Source organism: Podarcis melisellensis, assembly GCF_964234715.1.
Source record: "Podarcis melisellensis genome assembly, chromosome: 2".
Taxonomy (NCBI): domain Eukaryota; kingdom Metazoa; phylum Chordata; class Lepidosauria; order Squamata; family Lacertidae; genus Podarcis; species Podarcis melisellensis.
This window is the reverse complement of record NC_138529.1, coordinates 75,692,872-75,717,202: the sequence shown is the minus strand read 5'-3', so window position 1 is coordinate 75,717,202 and position 24,331 is coordinate 75,692,872. Positions and strand designations below refer to the sequence as shown.

Sequence of the window (24,331 nt, the reverse complement as noted above, 5' to 3'; positions counted from 1 at the left end):
GACAGGTTGCAAAAATATCTAATATTCATTGCAATAGCTGAATATAGACGGATACTGCGCCAAAGAGACACAATTGGAGTCAGATTACTTGGAACAGAACAAATAGAAGTTAAAAAAAACCCCTGAGGGCAAAACAAAATGTGATTAATATATACAGCAATCAAGCTCAGTACATCTAAATTGAGAGGAAGAGCTAATCTCCAAATAAAAAACCTGAATAACATACCATCCTTTCGGAGGAACTCAGAACAACAGATTCTAATATAAACATTAACCACAATGAAAGCTAAGGAATTAAAATGGGGTCGGACTATATGTTTGAGATACACACATAAAATTAAAGGTGACATCTTGCCCATTAGGCCTTCTCAAGGCTGCAGAGAAAAGTAGGAGAGGGAAGGTTAATTTCAAGGTTAGATTAAATTTTGGTAGTTGTTTTTCTCAAGCCCAAAGCAGAGCCTTTGGCCAAGATGTCACTGCAAATGGTTACAGTACTTAAAATATTTGGATTGGGTTGTGGTTGTACGTTTGTGCATTTTGGTCAACCAACACACTAAACCATGGCAAAAGGAACACCCTGTAACCCTCCAGCATGAAAGAGGAGAAGCTGTGTATTGCCAAATTGCTTCAGGTGATCAAGAAACCAAGGCTGTTCATACATTACCGTTTACTCTGCCAAAGGAAACTTGAAAAACGATGCTTCATCTGGATCTTTTGAGAACATCATCCTCTTTGCAACACTTGCTATGAAGATGCAGCAGCAGTAACTGGCCATTCTGTAGGGGCTCATATCCATTCTCTGTTTATAAATCTTTGGTGCATATGCAAGATCCCTGAACAGCCTTATTCTAAAATATTTAATAAATTCCACATTAGCAAGAAGCTCTTGTTTGTTGTTGTTATTGTTTTTATCTCACAGCAACAAGCAGAGTTTAAGCAAAGTTCTACACCCATGATGGTCTCCAAAAGTTTTTGGACTAAAACTCCCATAATCTATGACAATTGTCATTTTGGCTAGGACCGATGGGAATTGCATTCCAAAACATTTGGGGAACCAGTTTAGGAAAGTCTGTTCTACACAGAAACAGACTTTGCAATTGGATGTGATTTATTTGTAATTTACTACTGTTATTTATTGGACACAGGTGGCGCTGTGGTCTAAACCACAGAGCCTAGGGCTTGCCGATCAGAAGGTCGGTGGTTCGAATCCACATGACGGGGTGAGCTCTCATTGCTCGGTCCCTGCTCCTGCCAACCTAGCAGTTTGAAAGCACATCAAATGCACGTAGATAAATAGATACCGCTCCAGCGGGAAGGTAAGCAGCATTTCCATGCGCTGCTCTGGTTCACCAGAAGCGGCTTAGTCATGCTGGCCACATGACCCGGAAGCTGTCTGCGGACAAACGCCGGCTCCCTTGGCCTGTAAAGCGATATGAGCACTGCAACTCCAGAGTCATTCGCCACTGGATTTAACAGGGGTCCCTTTACCTTTACCCTTTACTGTTATTTATTAAGTACTTAAACAGAGTAGTTAATCTGGGAGTGAGTGGAATAGTATTAATCCAGGAACTGTTAAAAAGAAAATGTATTAAGTACTCAAAATGTGCTCTGGAGGCTGATTCTTCCTTTTTAATTCTTTATAACTAAAACAAATACTGGCCATCTGGAACAGCTAGTTAGTATGTACAAGTCCTGTCATGCTGTGTTGAAAACATTGCTGCAATTCCCCTGGGAGTATCTGAACTTCTTTTTATGTACATTACCTAGTAATGAGATTGTACCATACTGAAAAAAACATGGCTGCCTCCCTGTGGGCTCATGGGGGCAGCCATGTCCCCTGCCTCCTACAATCTCCCTGAGGGTGATGAGGGAATTGCAGCAACATTTTCAACACACACAATAAGATCAGTGTAAGACACCACTCCCCTGACTAGTATCTGTGAAAATAAATAAGTTGAAGAGGTTCAGACTGCAAGCCACCTTTTAATGCAGACTAGTAGAAGCACAGATTCTGAAGTGGAGTCAAGTCCAATCTGCACATTAGTGCAGATCAAGTGAGTTGCTTTTGGAATTTTAAACCACCAAAATTCATTCCACATCCCAAGACTAACCATCCAATCCTGTACTTCTTCATTAGGTTTAACAGGACATACCCCATTTAGGTTCTTAATACACTTACTAAGGAGTAAGTAAGGAGAGACGTGGGTGGCGCTGGGGTCTAAACCACTGAGCCTCTTGGGCTTGACAGTCAGAAGGTTGGTGGTTCGAATCCCCGTGATGGGTGAGCTTCTGTTGTTCGGTCCCAGCTCCTGCCAACCTAGCAGTTTGAAAGCATGCCAAAAAGTGCAAGTAGATAAATTGGTACCGCTCCAGCAGGAAGGTAAACAGCATTTCTGTGCGTTACTCTGGTTTTGGTGTTGTGTTGCGCCAGAAGCGGCATAGTCATGCTGGCCACATGACCCGGAAAAACTGTCTGTGGACAAACGCCAGCTCCCTCGGCCTGTAAAGCGAGATGAGTGCCGCAACCCCAGAGCCATCTGCGACTGGATTTAACTGTCAGGGGTCTTTACCTTTATGTTTAAGGAGTAAGTGTCTTTGGACATAATGTGACTTACTTGCCAGTAAACATTCATAGGGAGTGTGCTGGTCATCTATTAAGCAGTACTTAATTTGTGTTGAGCAATCAGAAGCATTTTTTCCAGTGGGGTGGGCGAAATGGAACATTTTAATCAGAAACACAGAGAGGGATTCCTAAAATGGTGGCTATTCCTGGCTTGACATGCTGTAGTGATGATAAAATGCAAAAGGAAAAAAGCTGTGAGGTTTAGGATTCTATTAGAAAGACTCAGCTGACCAATCCATTCATAATTTGGATTTATCTCTGCTGTGAAGACAGCCTGGCCAAGATATTCACTGAAGCCAGTGGCTGACAGATTGACATAGTAGTGCATATTCCTGCCATTCAGATACGGAGCTATCTGCCTTGTAATTGTGTCAGAGTATGAACTTGGCAAAGACTTTGGAAAATAGGCTCATTCTGTCTGATGCATACAATATATCTTCATATCACTTGTATAAATAAATTGGTACAATAATAAAAATGTATAGGGTTTTTTTCACCCACCAGCTTCCCCCCCTCTGTCCCCATTGAAACATTCTGGTAGAAAAGCATAGAAAGAATATCGGTTTTTAAAAGGGCATTTTCCTTTAAAGCTTTAGGGACAGCTATACTGTCTCAAGCATTTGTCATGTCATTTTACAGTATGTCATATGGTTGGGCATTTAACGTCCCATGAGCCAGTACAATTCATCTCTAATGACATAATGCAGTGTTGCAGAGTTGAGATTTAGTGCAACATGCTGGCTTAAAACTAATCACCAATAAATTAGGGCACCTTTCTGAGTTATTCTTCTGACATGGTTGCATGTAAAATGCAGCTTTTACTTCAAGAAATTTAGCTCAGCTCTTTGCTGATTATTGGATACAGTACTATGATAGAGTCAAGAAGAATTTCAGTTTGCAAATGCTTTGCATGGCTCAAAGCTGGGGTGTATAAATAGAGTGTGCAATGTGTGTGTGTTGGGGGGGGGGAGAAAGCCCTATAGGGCACAACTGTCAGATGTACTATCGCTGCCATGTCACTAATGTAGCCATGCAAAGCAATTGCCCAGAAGCATATCGCTGCCTCTGTATGCTGCTGAAGAATTTTATGTTGTGCTGTACAAGTCAGTGACAGAAGATATGAAGGTCAGAAAAGAACAACTTGGGCTCTCTAACAATCCCATACATAACACAGTTGACTAACTTCTTGTTGGCAAAGACTAGAATGAGTATATTTGGAAGGCAATAATACATGCCATATATAACAACGACGAGCCCCCGCAATTCCACTTGCAGAAAGACATGCTATTTACAACAGGGATAAATCAAAATTAATGTTGGTTTATTTGTAACATGGAATGCTACACTGACAAACCCAAAGGGCTCTCATATTGGTTTTAATCTTTGAAAATGAACACACAAACACTCTATATGTAAATATTTACTACTATTATTAATTAACCAGTATAAATGATCAAAATTGAAGCCAATGGCACTGAACAATTCTGAAAAAGGAGGCACTTAGTCACTACTCAAAACAAAGGTAGTTGTATTTCTTTGTTGCACAAACCCTGGCATACTGCACCTCCAGAGATTTAGAGTGGTATTCTAGCCTGTGAGGTAGCTATAGTTTATAATTAGCCAAAGCATTTTTTGCCATCTGTGCTTCCATTTCCGGTCATTTTTTGTTTTTAATTGCCAGTCAGCTTCATCTTGTTCTTTACTGCCTAAGGAACTCTGAGCTGGCCAAGCCAAGCCAAGCCAAGCCAAACCAAACCTGCTTGTTTTCCTTCATCATGTGGCTTATATGCAATGGCTACAGTTTGGAGCTACAGCTATTTTAAATTTAGCGCTGCTTTCCCCTGTTCAGGATGCTCAGCTTAAGTGCAATGCAAACAGAATTTAGTAAATTTTATTGCCAGTTACCTATTCAACACTGTTAAATACCGACTGCTACTGCATGTCAGCTGTCGAAATACTTTCAAATGTTGGTTACATGTCAGATACTATTAAATGTCAGATACCGTCAAATACTGATTGCTACATGTCACATATTGTTAAGTACTTAAAGCTATGGTATGCCCACTGTCCAATACAGTTAAGTAAATATGAAGTGTTACTGAAAAATCTTCAAATGTTAATGCTGAATGTAAAACATTTTCTGAAGTGGTCTACTCCAGAGAATAACAGCAAAGGGTCCTATAGCACATCAGATAAACACATTTAAGCTTTAATGTACCACAGCCCACTTTGCTAGGTCCAAGAAGTGTTAGTTGCAAGTATATACACATACTGAGACTTCCATGTATCTTATGAAGTGAACTGTAGTTCACAAATGCTTATGCCATAAAAGAATTGTTAGTCTTTAATATATCACAAGACCCTTTATTGAAGTTTTCTGCTAGATATTAGCCTTTTGAAAGAGGTTTCTTGACAGCATCAATTTTGTTCTTCAGAACCCTAAACATTCTGGGTTCAGGATTCCTTATGAGACTTCTATATGGACATTCATCTGTTCTCAAATCATATCTGCACTGAATACTTCCCTTCCTGAATTTATAGTTGTGGATAGGGAATTGACTATTTTTTATTTTTTTTTATTTTTGTGCACTCATTATGGAACTTCCCCCTGAGGTTCACTCTCTGTTGGCTTTCTAAATGCTGAAGGACCCTTTTTATTCCAGGAGGTCTTTGTGGTAATAATTCATTATTCATTATACTCTTCTGTTGCCAATTTTAGTGTAGTTCTTATTCAGTTGATTTATTTTAAAGTTAATTTACTTCCCCACCCCCAGTTTATTTCAAGACTAGGCTAAGTGCCTCTTTGTGTCAACAGATAGGAAATGCTACATAAATTTATTTACTACAATACTACATTAAAAAAAACCCTGTGTTTTGTTTCAAAGCACTCTTACCTACTCTGAAAATGTGGTGGGACAGAAATGAAAACAAAATTTTAAAATCCATGATGTTATGGTTTGTGGGTGGCCAGATTCTCCTAAATTCCTGGGTGCCAGACCCCCCCCCCCCAATAATTCCTGGATTTAATAAAAGTTTGAATAAATCAAGGTTTGATTAAACTTTGCCAAACACAGAAACCCCATAGATTTAGTTATGCTAATGAGCCACACCAGCTAGCTGGCTTTTAAAAGGTAAAGGTACCCCTGCCCGTACGGGCCAGTCTTGACAGACTCTGGGGTGGTGCACCCATCTCACTTAAGAGGCCAGGGGCCAGCGCTGTCCGAAGACACTTCCGGGTCACGTGGCCAGCGTGACAAAGCTGCATCTGGCGAGCCAGAGCTGCACACGGAAACGCCGTTTACCTTCCCGCTGGTAAGCGGTCCCTATTTATCTACTTGCACCCGGAGGTGCTTTCGAACTGCTAGGTTGGCAGGCGCTGGGACCGAGCAGCGGGAGCGCACCCCGCCGCAAGGATTCGAACCGCCGACCTTTCGATCGGCAAGTCCTAGGCGCTGAGGCTTTAACCCACAGCACCACCTGTGTCCCTTGGCCTGGCTTTTAGCAGGGGACAAAAGCTGGTGATGGCCCATCAAGGAAATCATCTGAGGGCAAGACTACCTGACAAAAAGGAATGAGGGCCCTTCATTGCTGGGTGCTAGTGGGTAGAGCCAAGGGCCTGGTTTAGGGTTTCAACTTTGGATGAGGGAGGTTAGCAGAGAAACTTTGGATGGAGGGAGGTTAGCAGAGAAAAGGAGAAGTGGGGCAGAACTCCATGTGAGCTAGAGATGACAGGCTAGAACTAAGAGACACGGAGGATAACTTGTTGCTGTCCTGTGAATCCAATGCCATCCTTTAAGGAGAAGATGGATCCGCAGAGGATATGATTGCTCTGCAATCCCCCCCGTCTAGTTTCAAGTTGTGTAAATGAAACCATATATCATAAAGACACTACAGTATCCGCTATGCCTGATTTCTGAAGGAAATATGAACCCTAGGTAAGTGCCTAGAACCCCTGAAATCTCACACCCCTCGGAAATGGGGGGACGTGGAACACTGGTGTCAGAAGTGGGGTCTGTGTTTCCTAGCAGAAAAAGCCTGTGGGCAAAAGGTGCCTGAAGTCCGAGATGGAGTGCAGAGCATTCACATCCTATGAGGGTCTTTACATGCCGCCCCTTGATGGTTTCTTTGAAGGGCCTTGAACTAGCCTTAGTCCACTGCCAATGGCCCATCCAGCTAGCTTGGCCAAGCTGACTTGGTTCGTTAGCATAACTAAATCCAGGGGGTTTATGTGTTTGGCAAAGTTTAATCAAACCTTGATTAATTCAAACTTTTACTGAATCCAGGAACTATGGGGAGGATCTCGTATCCACAAACCAATAACAACATATCACCTTAGCATTTTTAAAGGAAGAAATAGAAATCGTGCTAGTTATCACCTACCTATTGTCTCAGAAAAGGTCCTGTGCAGGAGGAGGCTTCCAGACAAACTGCTCCTGTGCAAGCTACCCAAATGTGAAAATAAATGCAGTTGAGCTGTAGCCAAAAGGGGGTGGGGCCACCAAGTGGTAGCAAATTTCTAGGCTCCTCCCACTGAGATGAGGCAGGCAAAGAGGTAAGTAAGGATCCCTTAGATAAAAGTGCAAAGGTGTTTTGGGGTCTGGTAGAATGTGACAGTCCGATTAATGATGTCTCCTATCTGGATTCTGAAGGAGGAATTGCATCACAGTGAACTGTCATCTGGAGCTATTTTCTCAGGCCTATCATTAGGCATGCTGCCTGGGGTTTGCTTCCCAGGTTATAAATTCTGCTCAAAGGAGCAAAACAGACATTTTAAGAAGGTACATTTCCTATGATTACTAAGCATTAATTAAGGTGTATGAAAAAGATAAGCATTTAAGGAGATGGGATTTCCAAGGTGTAATTTATTATGATGAAGAAACATTGTAGGAATCCCAAATATAATCAAGAAAACCAACAGTAAGATTATCCCAGCAGGCTTAGCGTGGTTGCTAAGCAACATTTCACGTTAGCTCCAAGTTGTCTGTGCTGTGACATGACTGAGAAAGACAGGGTAGCTACTGCTTCTGAAACCAAAACAAAAAAATAGTCTTTGGCCACACATACATGTTAGCTGAGAATAAATCACAGCAAAAGTCAAATGAATTCTGACAAGAGTGTGGGGTTGATTTTGCTTTCAGACACTGCAGAGTCACCAGGGGTGAGAAGCTCGCTATCTAATCAACACAGTCCTAACTGCACAGATATTTCGCATCAGTGTTATGATACTGCAATTTCAGTGTAGTGACAGTTCAAGATCCTGCTCTTCAAAATGATGAAGCGAGAACAGTAGTAGCAGCAGTAGCAACAACAACAAATGCCTTTGTTGTTGTTCCACCCTTCTTTCAAGGAGATAAGGGTACCAGAAATGGTCCCCCTTCCCATTATTATTGTCAAATCCACCCTGTGAGGTTGACTGAGATGTCCACTTTACCTGGTTGTCTTTCCTTCCTCTTTTGAAACATATTTATATTTCCCAATGTATCTACAAGAAAAACCAAGGGAAATACTTTGTATAAATTTGAGTAGCAAAAAATTACAGACAACTGAACATGTAGCATAATTAACTAGCAAGTCTCTGGCCAAAGAGTGGGAATTGGAATGAACATGTGGCCCATGACTGGATCCTTCTTTGAGCAGGAGATATCATTGTTCTTTGCTGACCTTGAAAAATTTTTTTAAAAGGTAGTGACTAGAGATAGTGGATAAATTTGGTTCCATTTGTATTCAAAGCTGAATTTATCAAATTTGTGCCTCCCAAAGAAATGTGAGGAAGCAAATAATATTTACAAATATGCATATATTAGGGTATATGTGCCTATAAATGAATATATTAGTGAAAACAACGTACAAAATCCATTATTTCCTTTGAAATTGCTTGTAAAAATGGGTACATTGGTCAAAACTGTATACTAGGAAAAATTTACACAGAAATGCTGAATAATTTTGAAGAATATTTTAAAAGGATTTTTTAAAAAAACAAACAAAAAACAGTGCTTCAGAAATGTGGAGAACTGAATTTAAGATTGGAAAAATCTGAAATCGAGAGAACTGAAAGTGACAGATCACTCCCCATGCCAGTACCACTAGGAAAGGTTTTTTGGGCATTTGCGACATCTACCACATTTTCTCCCATTCCAGCTCCGATTCATGTTTTCATAACCTCTTTGTGTTTCATTCATCTAGATATGTGTGCACATGAATGCCTTCGTTCATGATTAGCTCATATGTAAAACAACAACAACAAATCTGCCATTTCTTCCCACAGCCAGATTGTGTGGCTATACTATACAATGTATGCCTAAGCATATTAAACTGGCACATGTATTTTAAGAAATCACTTTGGTCCAACTGGCCCTGTCTCTTTAGATTACTGCTCTGGGGAAATTGTGGTTTACCGGCCTTATTCCCCATGGCAATAATTCTGTCTTGCCCAGGGCCTTTCTAAATATGTGGGTAGGTCAGTCAGAGGGGAGGGCCTTTTGAATTAGCTCAGCTCGTCATATCAGTTGCTGGGCAGAGGCCATGGGTCTATTGTAGTGCACATTTATTTTTATTTTATTCTTTGCACGCCTGAGGAAGTTCAAGTTCTGGCATCTTCATATAAAGTGTTCTCAGATAGTAGGGTTCAAAATAGGCCTTGCTTGCGGCCCTGAAGAGTTGCTTCCACCCAGTCAGAGCCTTTCAGACCAGTGATTGGATAGTGTAAGACAGCTTCACACGTTCAACTATTTAGTAGCTGCCAACAGATGGGAAAGGAAGAGATTGGTAACTTGTCTGTAAATGTCATGAGACTCTGTGAACTCTATACATTTAAAGCACATGACTGTTGTTGTTGTTTAGTCGTTTAGTCGTGTCCGAGTCGTGACCCCATGGACCAGAGCACGCCAGGCACTCCTTTCTTCCACTGCCTCCCGCAGTTTGGTCAGACTCATGTTGGTAGCTTCGAGAACACTGTCCAACCATCTCATCCTCTGTTGTCCCCTTCTCCTGTGCCCTCAATCTTTCCCAACATCAGGGTCTTTTCCAGGGAGTCTTCTCTTCTCATGAGGTGGCCAAAGTATTGGAGCCACAGCTTCACTATCTGTGCTTCCAGTGAGCACTCAGGGCTGATTTCCTTAAGAATAGATAGGTTTGATCTTCTTGCAATCCATGGGATTCTCAAGAGTCTCCTCCAGCACCATAATTCAAAAGCATCAATTCTTCGGCAATCAGCCTTCTTTATGGTCCAGCTCTCACTTCCATACATCACTACTGGGAAAACCATGGCTTTAATTATACAGACCTTTACTGGCAAAGTGATGTCTCTGCAATGACCTCTGTCTAGGTTTGTCATTGCTTTTCTCCCAAGAAGCAGGCGTCTTTCAATTTCGTGACTGCTGTGACCATCTGCAGTGATCATGGAGCCCAAGGAAGTAAAATCTCTCACTGCCTCCATTTCTTCCCCTTCTATTTGCCAGGAGGTGATGGGCCCAGTGGCCATGATCTGTGGTTTTTTTTTGATGTTGAGCTTCAGACCATATTTTGTGCTCTCCTCTTTCACCCTCATTAAAAGGTTCTTTAATTCCTCCTCACTTTCTGCCATCAAGGTTGTGTCATCTGCATATCTGAGGTTGTTGATCTTCTGGCAGTCTTAATTCCAGCTTGGGATTCATCCAGCCCAGCCTTTCACATAATGAATTCTGCATATAAGTTAAATAAGCAGGGAGACAAATGTAAAGAAAATGAAGGTACATTCTTTCACCTTTGGTGGACGTGCCCAAGGATTAAGGCTTTCTGGGAGATGATCTATAATGAAATGAAAAAGGTATTTAAATATACCTTCCTGAAGAAACCAGAGGCCTTTCTCCTGGGCATGGTCGGCCAATTGGTGCCAAAGAAGGATAGAACTTTCTTTATGTATGCAACAACAGCAGCATGAATACTCATTGCAAAGTATTGGAAGACACAAGATTTACCCACCCGGGAAGAATGGCAGATGAAGTTGATGGACTGTATGGAACTGGCGGAAATGACTGGCAGAATCCGAGACCAGGGAGAAGAGTCGGTAGAAGAAGATTGGGAGAAATTTAAAGACTATCTACAGAAACACTGTAAAATTAAGGAATGTTAGAAGGATGCTGGAATGAAATTATGTGGTTTTAGCAATAATGTTACAAAGGGGTATGTAAAAATGGATTGTTAACAGGTGAAAATGTAAAGTTACAATATATTAAGATAAAATATCAAGATAAAAGCAAAAATGGTAAGGACTTGCTGAAACAACTATTGAACTAGAATACAAAAAAGGGAGGTGTGAGGAGGTCAGGGAAACAAGCAAATGAAAGACAAGACATGGAAAGACTGGTTTGTTTTTAATTGTTTTTATTTTTCTGTATTTTGTAATTTTTGTTTCTTTTTTTTTCTTTTCCTTTTCATTTTTGTAACTTCTTTGAAACTTTAATAAATATTATTTTTAAAAAAATAAGCAGGGAGACAATATACAGCCTTGTCGTACTCCTTTCCTAATTTTGAACCAATCAGTTGTTCCATATCCAGTTCCAACTGTAGCTTCTTGTCCCACATAGAGATTTCTCAGGAGACAGATGAGGTGATCAGGCACTCCCATTTCTTTAAGAACTTGCCATAGTTTGCTGTGGTCGACATAGTCAAAGGCTTTTGCCTAGTCAATGAAGCAGAAGTAGATGTCTTTCTGGAACTCTCTAGCTTTCTCCATAATCCAGCACAAGTTTGCAATTTGGTCTCTGGTTCCTCTGCTCCTTCGAAATCCAGCTTGCACTTCTGGGAGTTCTCGGTCCACATACTGCTTGAGCCTTCCTTGTAGAATTTTAAGTATAACCTTGCTAGCGTGTGAAATGAGTGCAATTGTGCGGTAGTTGGATCATTCTTTGGCACTGCCCTTCTTTGGGATTGGAATGTAGACTGATCTTCTCCAATCCTCTGGCTACTGAGTTTTCCAAATTTGCTGGCATGTTGAGTGTAGCACCTGAACAGCATCCGCTTTTAAAATTTTAAATAGTTCAGCTGGAATATCATCACTTCCACTGGCCTTGTTATTAGCAGTGCTTTCTAAGGCCCATTTGACTTCACTCTCCAGGATGTCTGGCTCAAGGTCAGCAACCACACTACCTGGGGTGTACGACACATCCATATCTTTCTGGGATAATTCCTCTGTGTATTCTTGCCACCTCTTCTTGATGTCTTCTGCTTCTGTTAGGTCCTTACCACTTTTGTCCTTTATTATGGTAATCTTTGTACGAAATGTTCCTTTCATATCTCCAATTTTCTTGAACAGATCTCTGGTTTTTCCCATTCTATTGTTTTCCTCTATTTCTTTGCATTGCTTGTTTAAGAAGGCCTTCTTGTCTCTCCTTGCTATTTTTTGGAAATCTACATTCAGTTTCCTGTATCTTTCACTATCTCCCTTGCATTTTGCTTGCCTTCTCTCCCCCGCTATTTGTAAGGCCTCGTTGGACAGCCACTTTGCTTTCTGGCATTTCCTTTTCATTGGGATGGTTTTCGTTGCTGCCTCCTGTATAATGTTACGAGCCTCCATCCATAGTTCTTCAGGCACTCTGTCCACAAAATCTAAATCCTTAAACCTGTTCCTCACTTCCACTGTGTATTCATAAGGGATTTGACTTAGCTTGTATCTTACCGGCCTAGTGGTTTTTCCTACTTTCTTCAGTTTAAGCTTGAATTTTGCTATAAGAAGCTGATGATCTGAGCCACAGTCAGCTCCAGGTCTTGTTTTTGCTGACTGTATAGAGCTTCTCCATCTTTGGCTGCAGAGAATATAATCAATCTGATTTCGATGCTGCCCATCTGGTGATGTCCATGTGTAGAGTCGCCTCTTGTGTTGTTGGAAAAGCGTGTTTGGGATGACCAGCTTGTTCTCTTGGCAGAACTCTGTTAGCCTTTGCCCTGCTTCGTTTTGAACTCCAAGGCCAAACTTGCCAGTTATTCCTTTTATCTCTTGATTCCCTACTTTAGCATTCCAATCCCCTATAATGAGAAGAACATCCTTCTTTGGTGTCATTTATATAAGGTGTTGTAAGACTTCATAGAATTGGGCAATTTCAGTTTCTTCAGCACCAGTAGTTGGTGCATAAACTTGGATTGCATCCCCCAAATCATCCTGGGAACTGTAGTTTATTAAGTGTGCTGGGAATTGCAGCTCTACGGTGACAGTTGCCAGTAAGCAGTGTGGTATAGTGGTTAAGAGTGGTGGACTCATAATCTGGTGAACCGGGTTTGCTTCCCCGCTCCTCCTCATGCAACTGCTGGGTGACCTTGGGCTAGTCACACTTCTCTGAAGTTTCTCAGTCTCGCTCACCTCACAGAGTGTTTGTTGTGGGGGAGGAAGGGAAAGGAGAATGTTAGCCGCTTTGAGACTCCTTCAGGTAGTGATAAAGCAGGATGTCAAATCCAAACTCTTCTTCTTTCCAGGGGAGAGCCAGGCACTTTTAATGCATGGTGTATACAGAGCCAAAGGCACTCAGGTTTGAACACTTAAAAAAACCTTGTATGTTGCCCCACCCATAACATTTCCTAGGAGCAAGGGATACTGGAAAGATTTGCTTTGGAGTGGGATCATAGGTCAGGGGCAGAGTGCATACATTGCATTCAGAAAGCTACAGGCTGTATTCCCAGGCATATCCATTTAATAGAAGAATCAAGTAGCATGGGGTAGCTAACATCAGATCTGGGGGCCTATCTGCCCCCAAGCCATTTTTTCCCCCTGGCCTTCTAAGACCCCTCCTTGAGGCAAGGAGCTAGGAGTAGTGCTAATTTTTACCCATTATATTTTCTCAACTGGTTCTACTGACAAGTAAATATTTCCTTGCTGCCCCAATTCTCCATATATGATTTGTTAAATTGACTTTGTACTTAATCCCAAACAAGTAGCATGAAATGATCACTTTAAACAACTGCTCCAGCTCTGAAAAAAAGAAAACTTTGAAGCAATATTTTGAAACAGATTATTATTATTTTTTTGAAATGATCGCTTTTGTGCTCTTTGTGCCAAAGGATCCTTAGTGGTTATGTAGTATTACATAAATTTTCTCCTGATTAAAAATGTAAATTGACTAAATGCCTAAAAGCCCAGTGAAAAGGCTTCTAACATTTCCCCCTCTTCCTGCCTTCCAGTTTCCTTTTTTATCTCTTCAGAATAAAGAGCTGATTATAATTACAGTGGATACTGAAATGTAGGCTCAATTTTTAAAAATTTAATTGAAGTCTGAAATGGGTTTTCTCCATTTTTATGTGTGTGAATTGTTCTATAGCATGTGGTTGGTTTTTTTTTAATGTACTGAATATATTTGTATATAAATCTACATAATTTTAGGGAGGGAGATTGAATGGGAGTGAATGCTAATAATTCCTAAGTAGATAAGGGAGAAGATCCTTTGAGATTCTGTCACTAATTCCATTCTGCAGAATCACTTCACAGATCCAGATAAGTAGCCACCTTGGTCTATAGCAGCAAAAAGACAAATGGGAAATGTGTTGGCTCTCAGGGTGGTAGCTTTCCACTAGTCTTGTTATGTGTATTGCTTGTGTTAACTGGTTGTGTTGCTAAAGGGTGCTTAGCTGAATTTCAAAAGCAGCAGTAATCCAGTTTCTTCTTTACCCTGAAAGCATAGCATATGACCACAGCCATTAAGATGACAGCTGGTTTACTATTGTGCTTTCAAGTATTTATGAATATAAAATCTCCCCTTTCCTTCTCCCCCCATTCCATTTCTAATTTATTGTTATTTTTGAGGGGGAAATAACAGTAGTGTGACTACCAACTTGTATTGCTATAAAAGTGGTTTGAACATATTAATGGAGGATAAGGCTATCAATTGCAACAACAACAACAACAACAACAACATATTTATACCCCACCCACCTGTCTGGGTTTCTCCAGCTACTCTGGGCGGCTACCAACAGAATATTAAATACATGATAAAACATTAAGCATTTAAAACTTCTCTAAACAGGGCTGCCTTCAAATGTCTTCTGAAAGTCAGATAGTTGTTTATTTCCTTGACATCTGATGGGAGAGCGTTCCACAGGGCAGACGTCACTACTGAGAAGGCCTTCTGCCTGGTTCCCTGTAACCTCACTTCTCGCAGGGAGGGAACCGCCAGAAGGCCCTCAGCGCTGGATCTCAGTGTCCGGGCAGAACGATGGGGGTGGAGGCACTCCTTCAGGTACTGGGTCGAGGCCATCTGGGGCTTTAAAGGTCAGCACCAACACTTTGAATTGTGCTCAGAAATGTACAGGGAGCCAATGTAGGTTCAAGACCAGTGTTATGTGGTCTTCAGCCACTCCCAGTCACCAGCCTAACTGCCGCATTCTGGATTAGTTGTAGTTTCCGGGTCACCTTCAAAGGTAGCCCTAAGTAGGATGCATTGCAGTACTTACTCCAAGCCGGAGATAACTAGAGCACGCACCACTCTAGTGAGAGAGTCTGTGGGCAGGTAGGGTCTCAGCCTACATACCAGATGGAGCTGGTAGACAGCTGCCCTGCACACAGAATTGATCTGCGCCTCCATGGACAGCTGTGAGTCCAAAATGACTCCCAGGCTGTGCACCTAGTCGTTCAGGTGCACAGTTATCCCATTTAGAACCAGGGAGTCCTCCACGCCTGCCTGCCCCCTGTCCCCTGTCCCCCCCAAACAGTACTTCTGTCTTGTCAGGATTCAACCTCGAATCTGTTAGCTGCCATCCATCCTCCAACCGCCTCCAGACACTCACACAGGACATGTTGTTTTTGCAGAGTCCCGTACACAGCAGAAGAATGAGCAGTACATGCCACATGCTTAACTTCAGTTTATTTACACTTCAATGCTGAGAGATTACAAGCAGGCATCTTGCCTCTGCTAGAGCAGAGAAGCAACTCATCTCTCCTTGGAAACAAAGAACTCCGAGAGAACAGTGAAAAACAGGAAACCAGTGTATGTCACATCCAGTCTCCTATTCCCGTGGGAAAACCCAACAGCAACTGACTGTGGAATGTAAACACCTGTCTCGTGACAAGCACTTCGCTGCACAGAGAAGAAAGCAGAAACCAACATCCTCCCCCTTTCTGTGAACATCACTGGGCAGCGTGTTCGTACAATATTAGTACAAACCCAACTTCTGCACATAGGTACAGTGTTGATCCCTTGATACAATCTTGGACAATACATCAGCAGGAATTTCATTACCTGGCATATAGGACACCTTTACGAGTCCCTTCTGAATACATTCCCTAGCATGCTGCAACTTCAATTGCAAGTGCTTCGTGCTTTGCTGAATTCAGCAAAGCCAAACATGCTTTGTTGTCCTGGTAAACCTGGATTGGACATTTGACAGGAATTTTCATGTCTTTGCACAATTGTAACAACCATTCACAATCCTTAAGTGAATAAGACAGTGCATTCAGTTCAGCTTCACAAGTACTTAAGCTAACTGTTGTTTGCTTCTTGCATGACCAATCAAATAGACCCTGATTGTACATGTAGCAAACTCCAGATGTACTTTTCCTGTCTGTAGTGTCACTTCCAAAACTTGCATCTGCAAATATCTCAAGACCACCAGACTTCTGATTGTTAAATCTCAGTCTATAATGCATAGTGCCTTTCAAATAGCGCACTATGCGTTTCAGAGCTTTCCAATCCTTAACACTAGGATTGTTGACTTGTCTGCTTAGCAAATTACAGCTAACAGCAATGTCAGGTCTTGAACATCTGGCAATGAAGTTTAGCTTGCCTAGCACACTTCTGTACAGTGTAGTGTCAGAAAATGCTTATTCAGTGTCTTCTACCTCATAACCTGTTGTCATGATGTGTCTACAGGGTTAGCATCCATCAGGTTTAGTTTGCTTAACACATCAGCAATTTTCCATGACTGGTGTACTAGAATGTTACCATCTTGATCTCTCTCTATTTCCAGAGATAGGTAGTTGTTTACCTCACCAAGATCTTTCATGTCAAAGTGCTTTTTCAGTTGAGCTAGGGCATTATTGTACATTGTGACATCTTTCCAAAAGAATAATAAATCATCAACATAAAACAAACAATACAGCTTCTTTTGCCCCTCCTCTTTGACAAATACACATGGATCAGCTTTCCCTTGCTGAAAACCTAGAGAAAACAACACTTCAGTGAGTTTTGTGTGCCAACACCGTGCACTTTGTTTGAGACCATAAAGGGACTTCTTCAGAGCACAAACAAATCCCTGTTTTACCTGTACGCCATCAGGTGGAAGCATATAAAGTGATTCACCTAGAGATCCGTACAGAAAAGCTGTATTCATATCATGGTGACTAATGTGTAGATTCTCCTCTGCAGCTAGCTTGAGCATAAGCCTAATGCTCTCATACCTCACTGTGGGTGAGTAGGTCTCGTGATAGTCTTCACCTGGTACCTGTGCAAAACCTCTGGCTACCAATCTGGCTTTGTGTCTGACTATCTTGCCATTTTGATCAGTCTTCGCTTTGAAGACCCATTTGCTTCCAAGCAGTTTCATTCCTGGAACTACTGGAACAAGCTCCCAAGTTTTGTTCCTTTCTAAGGAATCAAGCTCAGCCTTCATGGCATTTAACCATGGCTCAGCATCCTTTGAATCCAAATCCTGGATTTCTTGGAAACTTGAAGGTTCAAATACCTTCTTGGAGCTTTTAACAGCTGTTACTGCTATCTTAGCAAACTCATCAGCATATCTCTTTGGAGGTCTGCCTTTTGTGGCTCTCTGTGACCTACGAATTAGCCTTAAGTCCTCAACACTCTCCTCTTCCTTCTTAGGAGAAAAGTGACCTATTGTGAACAATGGTTCTTCCAATTCTTGATCAGAGCTTTCAGAGGGTCGCATAGAGGCTTTCGCACTCTTGAAATCCTCTGAATCATCCGATTCAGTTTCAGACTCAGAATCAGAACCTTCATCAGTGGGTGTGGGTTGTTGCGGCTGCTTTTGCTGTTGCCTATCCTCAGTCTCATCACTGTCATCAGGATAACATTGGAAAATTCCCACATTCTCCCCCCACTTTGCATTGTACTCAACACTTCTTGTGAGCTTAATTGTCTTAGAGTCAGTCATCATTATTCTGTAAGAACCTTTCTGATAACCTAGAAAGATACCATGCAATCCACGCTTGTCTAACTTGGAGTTTTGTGGTGAGTGAACCCACATGTCAGAACCAAAAATTTTCAAGTGTTTGATATATGGCTTCTTGCCAAACATCTTCTCATAGGGGGTACAACCAATCGCTGAAGATAACCTGTGATTGTAACTGTAAACAAAACACGAGAGAGATTCGGCCCAATAACTCTCTGGAAGATTGGCATCATGCAGCAAGGTTTTTAACCCTTGAAGCAATGTCTGATTTGGCCTCTCACAAAGTCCATTCTGCCATGGCGAGCGAGGACTAGACAAATCGTGTTGAATTCCTTTCTCAGTCAGAAAAGCTTCAAACTGCTGAGAAGTGAATTCCCCCCCACGATCAGTGAAAAGAATCTTTATCTTCTTACCATGCACATTTTCCAACCAAGCACAGAATTCCTTGAACCTAGGAAAAGCCTCTGATTTCTGCTTGAGATTGTACACATAAATATACCTGGAAAATGCATCAATGAGAACCATGAAGTACCTATTTCCACCCAAAGAGGGCGCTAGTGGTCCAACCAAATCAGCATGAACAACCTGGTATGGTTCTGTAGCTTGCCTACTAGACACCTTACCTTTCGCAGCCATTTTCACCTTGTTTGCTGCGCATGCTTTGCACTTCATGTGGTACCTGCAGGGTTTAATAGTCATACCTTCAACCAAGGCAGGCATTTTTGATACGGCCTCAAAATGCAAATGACCAAATTTTCGATGAAAATCATGAATACATCCTGCATGCAAACTTTTGTTAGAACCTGCAATGCAACAAGTTTCATCCTGCACAACATCATCATAATACAAAACAAACAAACGATCAACATATTCAGCATGCAATACATAATCATTTTTCTTTGTGATGGTGCACTTCTTGTTCTTGAAGGAAACGTCAATGTTCCGTTCATTCATCTGCGCAACGCTGAGTAGGTTATGTTTGGCATCTGGTACATAAAGCACTTCCTGTATCGATAAGTCCAAACTGTGAAGAACAACAGTTCCGTAGCCTTTACTGGGGATCGTGTGGCCATCCGCCTGGTGAATCGCACCTTCCTGCGGTGTAAAAGACACGAACAGTCGCTTATCGTTGCACATGTGGTGGGTCGCTGCTGAATCAACAACGAAGAAAGATCTAGATGTCTTCTGGACCTTTGCAACCTTTGGAGTGAAGCGTGAGACCATTGCTTTGTGCTGCGTTGTCCTGGACACCGGACCTTTGCCTTTGCTCTGGCCTTTTCCACGCGATGAGCTTTCGCTGCGCTGCTCTGTCTTGGCCCTGGGATATCTGCATTCCCTCTTCATATGGCCTAGACGTCCACACGAGTAGCATTTCACTGCCTTCAAAGCTTTGGCGCCATCTGGTGGTTCCACTGCACTCTGGGATGACGTCTGTGAAGACTCCCCCTTACCCATGCAGCTAGCACCCCGGCGGTCTGCTTCATTCTGAATCACGGCAGTATCACAGGCTACTCTGAGCTGAGCATGTGGCTGATTGGCATCAGATTCCCCACTTGCATCAGCCAGCCTTCTGCAGCTAGCCATCATGACTCTGGCATTAGCCTTCTGCGTCATCTCTGCTGCTTTAAATCAAGCTGCTTTATACAAGCTGCGTCTCTGCTGCTTCAAACCTCATTCCAATAGCAAGTTCAAAATTGCTTTCGGTTTCCCAGCCATCCAAGCCTGAGAGCTTGTGCCTTATAGCCTTTGCCTGTGCCCGGCAAACGGCTCTAAAAGTTCAAAGTCCAGCCATAAAGCCATTAATTAGGAGCTGGCAGGCTGCCCGGAGCATGAGCACATACCTCTCAATCAATCAACTTGACGCGCAGAGAAGATAACATCCGATACGTTTCTCTGTTCCTCTGCATTCCAACTCAACCTTTTGGAGTCCATCCTTCAGCTTGATTGCGTTTTTCTGGGCCCAGGACCATAAAATGTTGCTTTTGCAGAGTCCCGTACACAGCAGAAGAATGAGCAGTACATGCCACATGCTTAACTTCAGTTTATTTACACTTCAATGCTGAGAGATTACAAGCAGGCATCTTGCCTCTGCTAGAGCAGAGAAGCAACTCATCTCTCCTCGGAAACAAAGAACTCTGAGAGAACAGTGAAAAACAGGAAACCAGTGTACGTCACATCCAGTCTCCTATTCCCGTGGGGAAACCCAACAGCAACTGACTGTGGAATGTAAACACCTGTCTCATGACAAGCACTTCGCTGCACAGAGAAGAAAGCAGAAACCAACAGGACATTCACTGCCTTCACCAGTTCTGATTTAAAAGAGAGGTAGAGTTGGGTATTGTCTGCATACTGATGAACACCCAGCCCAAAGTCATGATGACTGAATAATAATAATAATAATAATAACGTATATTCTCTCTAGTATTGGAGCTGTTGCACTCATATTTTGACGGTGGGCTTCTCATCAACATCTGTTTGGCTGCTGTGCAAACAGGATGCTAAACTACCGGTAGATGGATCTGATACAGGATGCTTATAGCATCGGCTCCAGGTTTTGATGGGCAAGATGCCCTTTGTGAACCACTCTCCTCTGCTCTGCAATTGCCCACTCCCTCACCCACTACCTGTGGGTTTATCTGTGTCTGACTTAAAAGGATGTGTGTTAGTGAATGGGCTGGCAAATCATAGATGCTTTAAAATATACGCTCATCACTTTGGAATGTGTAGGATTTCACAACTTCCGGCAGTGTTTGAATGAGCATGTCACGTTTCAGTTGAGCACAATGGTAATTGGTGCTTCTGTTCAGCTGTCAGACAAATGGTTGCCTTAGAATACAATAATCCTTCATGCCTCAGGCAAATATAGATTATTTGTACCTAAAGAGAGGCTGAGCAAACAGAGGAATACTAAGTGGCAGCACTTCTGTTCTCTTTAGTTCTTGTTCTGTTCTGACCTTAAGAAACAATGTAGGCTGCAATCCTATACTGTACCTACCTGGGAATACGGTAAGTCCCTTTGAACTCAATGAAACTTACTTCTGAGTAGGCATGCATAGGATTGCGCTTCTGGCAACTCAGTATACTTTGCATAATGCCAAATGTGACCAACCTTCCAATTAAGTAAGATTCAACAATAAAAAGTTGGCCCTTAATGCTTAGTTAAAAACTAAGAATTTAGTTAAAAACTAATTTCTAAATGTTATATTTAGAATTATTAATGATCTCCAGATTCACACACATGTGGATGCTAGATTCACATATGTAGATGCTAGAGATGTAATATTTCTGGAAATTTTGATGCCACAGTGGGGAAAGTTTTTGTTCTGGCTTTTTTGGGGGTGGTGTGGGGGGTGACACATGTTTTCAGAAAAATTGGGGGGAAAGTAAGAGGTTTTAAAAAATGACTCTTAAATATCAAAAGTCACTTTGTTATTTTGGAACATAAAACGCATTATATGCAGGAGGAGTAAACTTGGCAGAATCCCACACTGTAATCTTTCGCCAAATACCTGAAGATTTCCTGTACTCATTCACATTTGAAAGTACCTTTCCAACATTTAGCCCCGTCTGTTCTGTAATCCAGTCAAACGCGGAAGCAGTTCTATCATCACTTACCTTTCTGCTTCTGAATCTTGGACCCAACATATCTGCAGCAGCATGAAATAGATGTCAACAAAATGACGTTATTCCCAAGTTCTTTGAGGTCTAGCCAAGAGGAAAGAAACAGCCACCAACTACTAGGCTGCAAGCAGAGAAGGCACGGAATCCTTCTTCCTTCTCTTGTGACAATGGCAATGCCCTCCAAGAATCAAAAGTTAATCTTGCTCTTGCATTTGAGAGTTGTACACTCAGTAGACCGTGGGTCGGCAAACTAAGGCCTGTGGGCCAGATCAGCCCCAATTGCCTTCTGGATCTGGCCCGTGGACAGTCTGGGAATCGCCGCCTGGATCGCCAGCACACGTGTTCTTTCCCTTTCCCTCACACGGTGGCAGCACCTCCTCCCTCCTGCCTCCTGGCTTCTCCCTGCCCTGTCTAGAGGAGGAAAGGGGCTGGGCTTTGTTGGTGCCAGCAGCAGCACTCGAGCGGCCGCCATTTTAAGCAGCCCTTCTCCAGAGCCCTTTCACACGACGCAACTGATAACCTTATCCTCCATGAATTTGTCTAATCTTCTTTTAAAGCCATCCAAGGTGGTAGCCATCCCTTCCCCTTGTGGGAGCGAATTCCATAGTGTGAAGAAGTACACTTTCTTTTGTCGGCCGGCCGAATCTTCCAACGCTCATCTTCTTTGGGTGTCCATGAATTCTAATTACAACATCAAATACTGATCAGTCACATTTGCTGGACTTATTTCTGTTTATGGACATGGTACAAGGAAACATCAGCATTTTCTGCTTCTGTTTCTTTGGGAATTCACCAACATCCAGACATGTCACCCAAAGCTACATATCATGTTACTCTGGCAGATTAATGCTGATCAAGGGATTAAATCCAGGCTTGTGGATTTAGTTTTAAAATAGGTCCATGCTTTGGCAGAGAAGTCTGAGCATTCACAATGGCTACACTTCTCAGAGCTTCTGAGTTCTCTCTCATTGCTACCTTTTTGTAATTATTTTGCCTCTTTTTCTGAACAGAAGGAAATTAACTGGCATGTCTTCCGATAGACACAAAAGGGGCAGGGCATCTCAGCCAAAGTTGAAATGCATCTTTTGCCCAGAATGGAGTTTTGTGGCTTGTATTTTACTTCAATTTCAGACTCAAAATCAATCATGTAGAGAAACAGCTGAGAAACACTGTCCTGTTCCTCAAAGAGACTCAGTGAAAGTAGGTTATTGCACCAGAATGAGAAAAACTACAGAACAGGGCTCTTTAGCATATAATCTCTTCATTGTAGGAAGAAAGTCAGTATTAAGAAAGCCTGTGTCCTTGGTGCCTCAATAGAAATAATCATACCTTTGCCAGTCAGTAGACTCATTAGTTTCTAATCAGAACCACTTTTTATTCAAGGTTATAGTACAAATATCCCTCCAGGGCACTTCAGTGCTGGAAATCTTAGCAATCTAGAAATTTTAGCAATCTGGAAATCTTGTCCTTCATAAATCTTGTGGAATAACAAGAATGATAATTTCCCTTAAAACACCTTCCATCAAAATACACACAAACAATAATATGGCTTTGTAGGGTAGAATGATGTTTTCTTCCTGTTGGTCTGACATTAACTGCCAGTCACCTTCACTGGCTAATTACATCCATGTTCCGACCTGCCAGTGAACTATCTATTAGAGCTAATTGTAATCTGAGTCTCTGCAAATGATCTTCTTGGGGCTACTCTGTGTTCTCCTAACAGTCTTCAAGTGCTCTTCACTTTGTCGGGAAATATTGAAACTCATAAAGAGGTCATGGGCCCCATGGTTCTGACCTGGTAAATGCTTTCAATATTTTTTAAAAATAATATCTTATAAGCATTCCCTTATGTTACACATCATATTACTTTGTAATTGCTATCATTTATTATTATGGCTTTTTATTATTTTAATAATATTTTTTAAAGACAATAACTAAATTTTAGGGACTTTAAAAAACCTCAAGGGAAGGAATATTTCCAGGGGAAATATTGTAATGCACAGCTGTTTTTGCTATGAGAACCTTTTCTCCAAAATGTACCTTTTACCATTTGACTTATACAATACCCTATTGCAGTGGCTTTTGTTGCCAAGCATATTGTGTAAACAAGCTTTTCAAACCATTCTGTACCTACTGCCTCTTTGTTCTATCAGGGGCACATTCTGGCTTCCCTACTTTGTAAAAGAAAAGAAAAAAATATAATTGGCAACTATACAATGGCCTGGATTATACACATCTTATGGAAGCTTTCTCTATCATCATCATCAAGCTAAGCTAAATCTTCAATAAACAATTAAAACATTCTTAAACATATCAGAGATAGAATGCAGTACATATAAACATTGATTTTTAGGACAGTAGACTGTGCTGTTTTTGGTAAACTATTTAAAATGCACACCTAAGGATTCTGCGGACAAATCAGCAATTCCATGCATCCATCCAATCAGAATGGTTCTAGCGATTTGCAGTCTAAGCATCTGTTTCCTAGCAACCAGGGAGGCAATCCAAGAACATAGCATTTTACATGCTATTCCCTCTTTGTAATGCTAATCATAGATTTGTATGCACTGCGCTTTTTGTTTTGTTTGGCAGAAGGTTAGAGCGACAAAATAGTGTTGCATGCCACCCCAATCTCCAAGTGGTGAGAGATTCCAGGGGTTCCAAGCGCTAACCCAGGTTTAATGTTACCTTTTGGAAATGAGGCACAGCAGAGACTGTGGTGTCTTTATGAGGTATGGTGCACGCACAACACACACACACACACAACCTGAGCCTATGATGGAGGGTCTTGTTTGCCTATAGCCTTGGATTCAAGCAGAAATCAGCCATGACTCTCTCTGCTTTTCAAGCTTTCAGCTTTTTACACTAGATCAGATCACAGCACATTGCCCTCATTCCCTGGCTTTGTCCTTGTAAATATCTGAGAGTTGGAGGAGGGGCCCCACACATTTTTCATCAGGCACAGAGCCCCCTGTTTTTTATTCTCTTAATTGCCCAGGA

General features: G+C 41.8%; 2 long non-coding RNA genes across 2 annotated transcripts in view; one reads left to right on the top strand and one right to left on the bottom strand.

Annotated features, from left to right (window-relative positions):
- The window catches only part of LOC309364312, a 768,778-nt gene that overhangs the window by 73,966 nt on the left and 670,481 nt on the right, over positions 1-24,331 (top strand). The gene's annotated exons all lie outside the window — the stretch shown is intronic.
- Positions 1-24,331, bottom strand: part of LOC309364306 — a 53,661-nt gene that overhangs the window by 26,693 nt on the left and 2,637 nt on the right. The window lies entirely within an intron of this gene.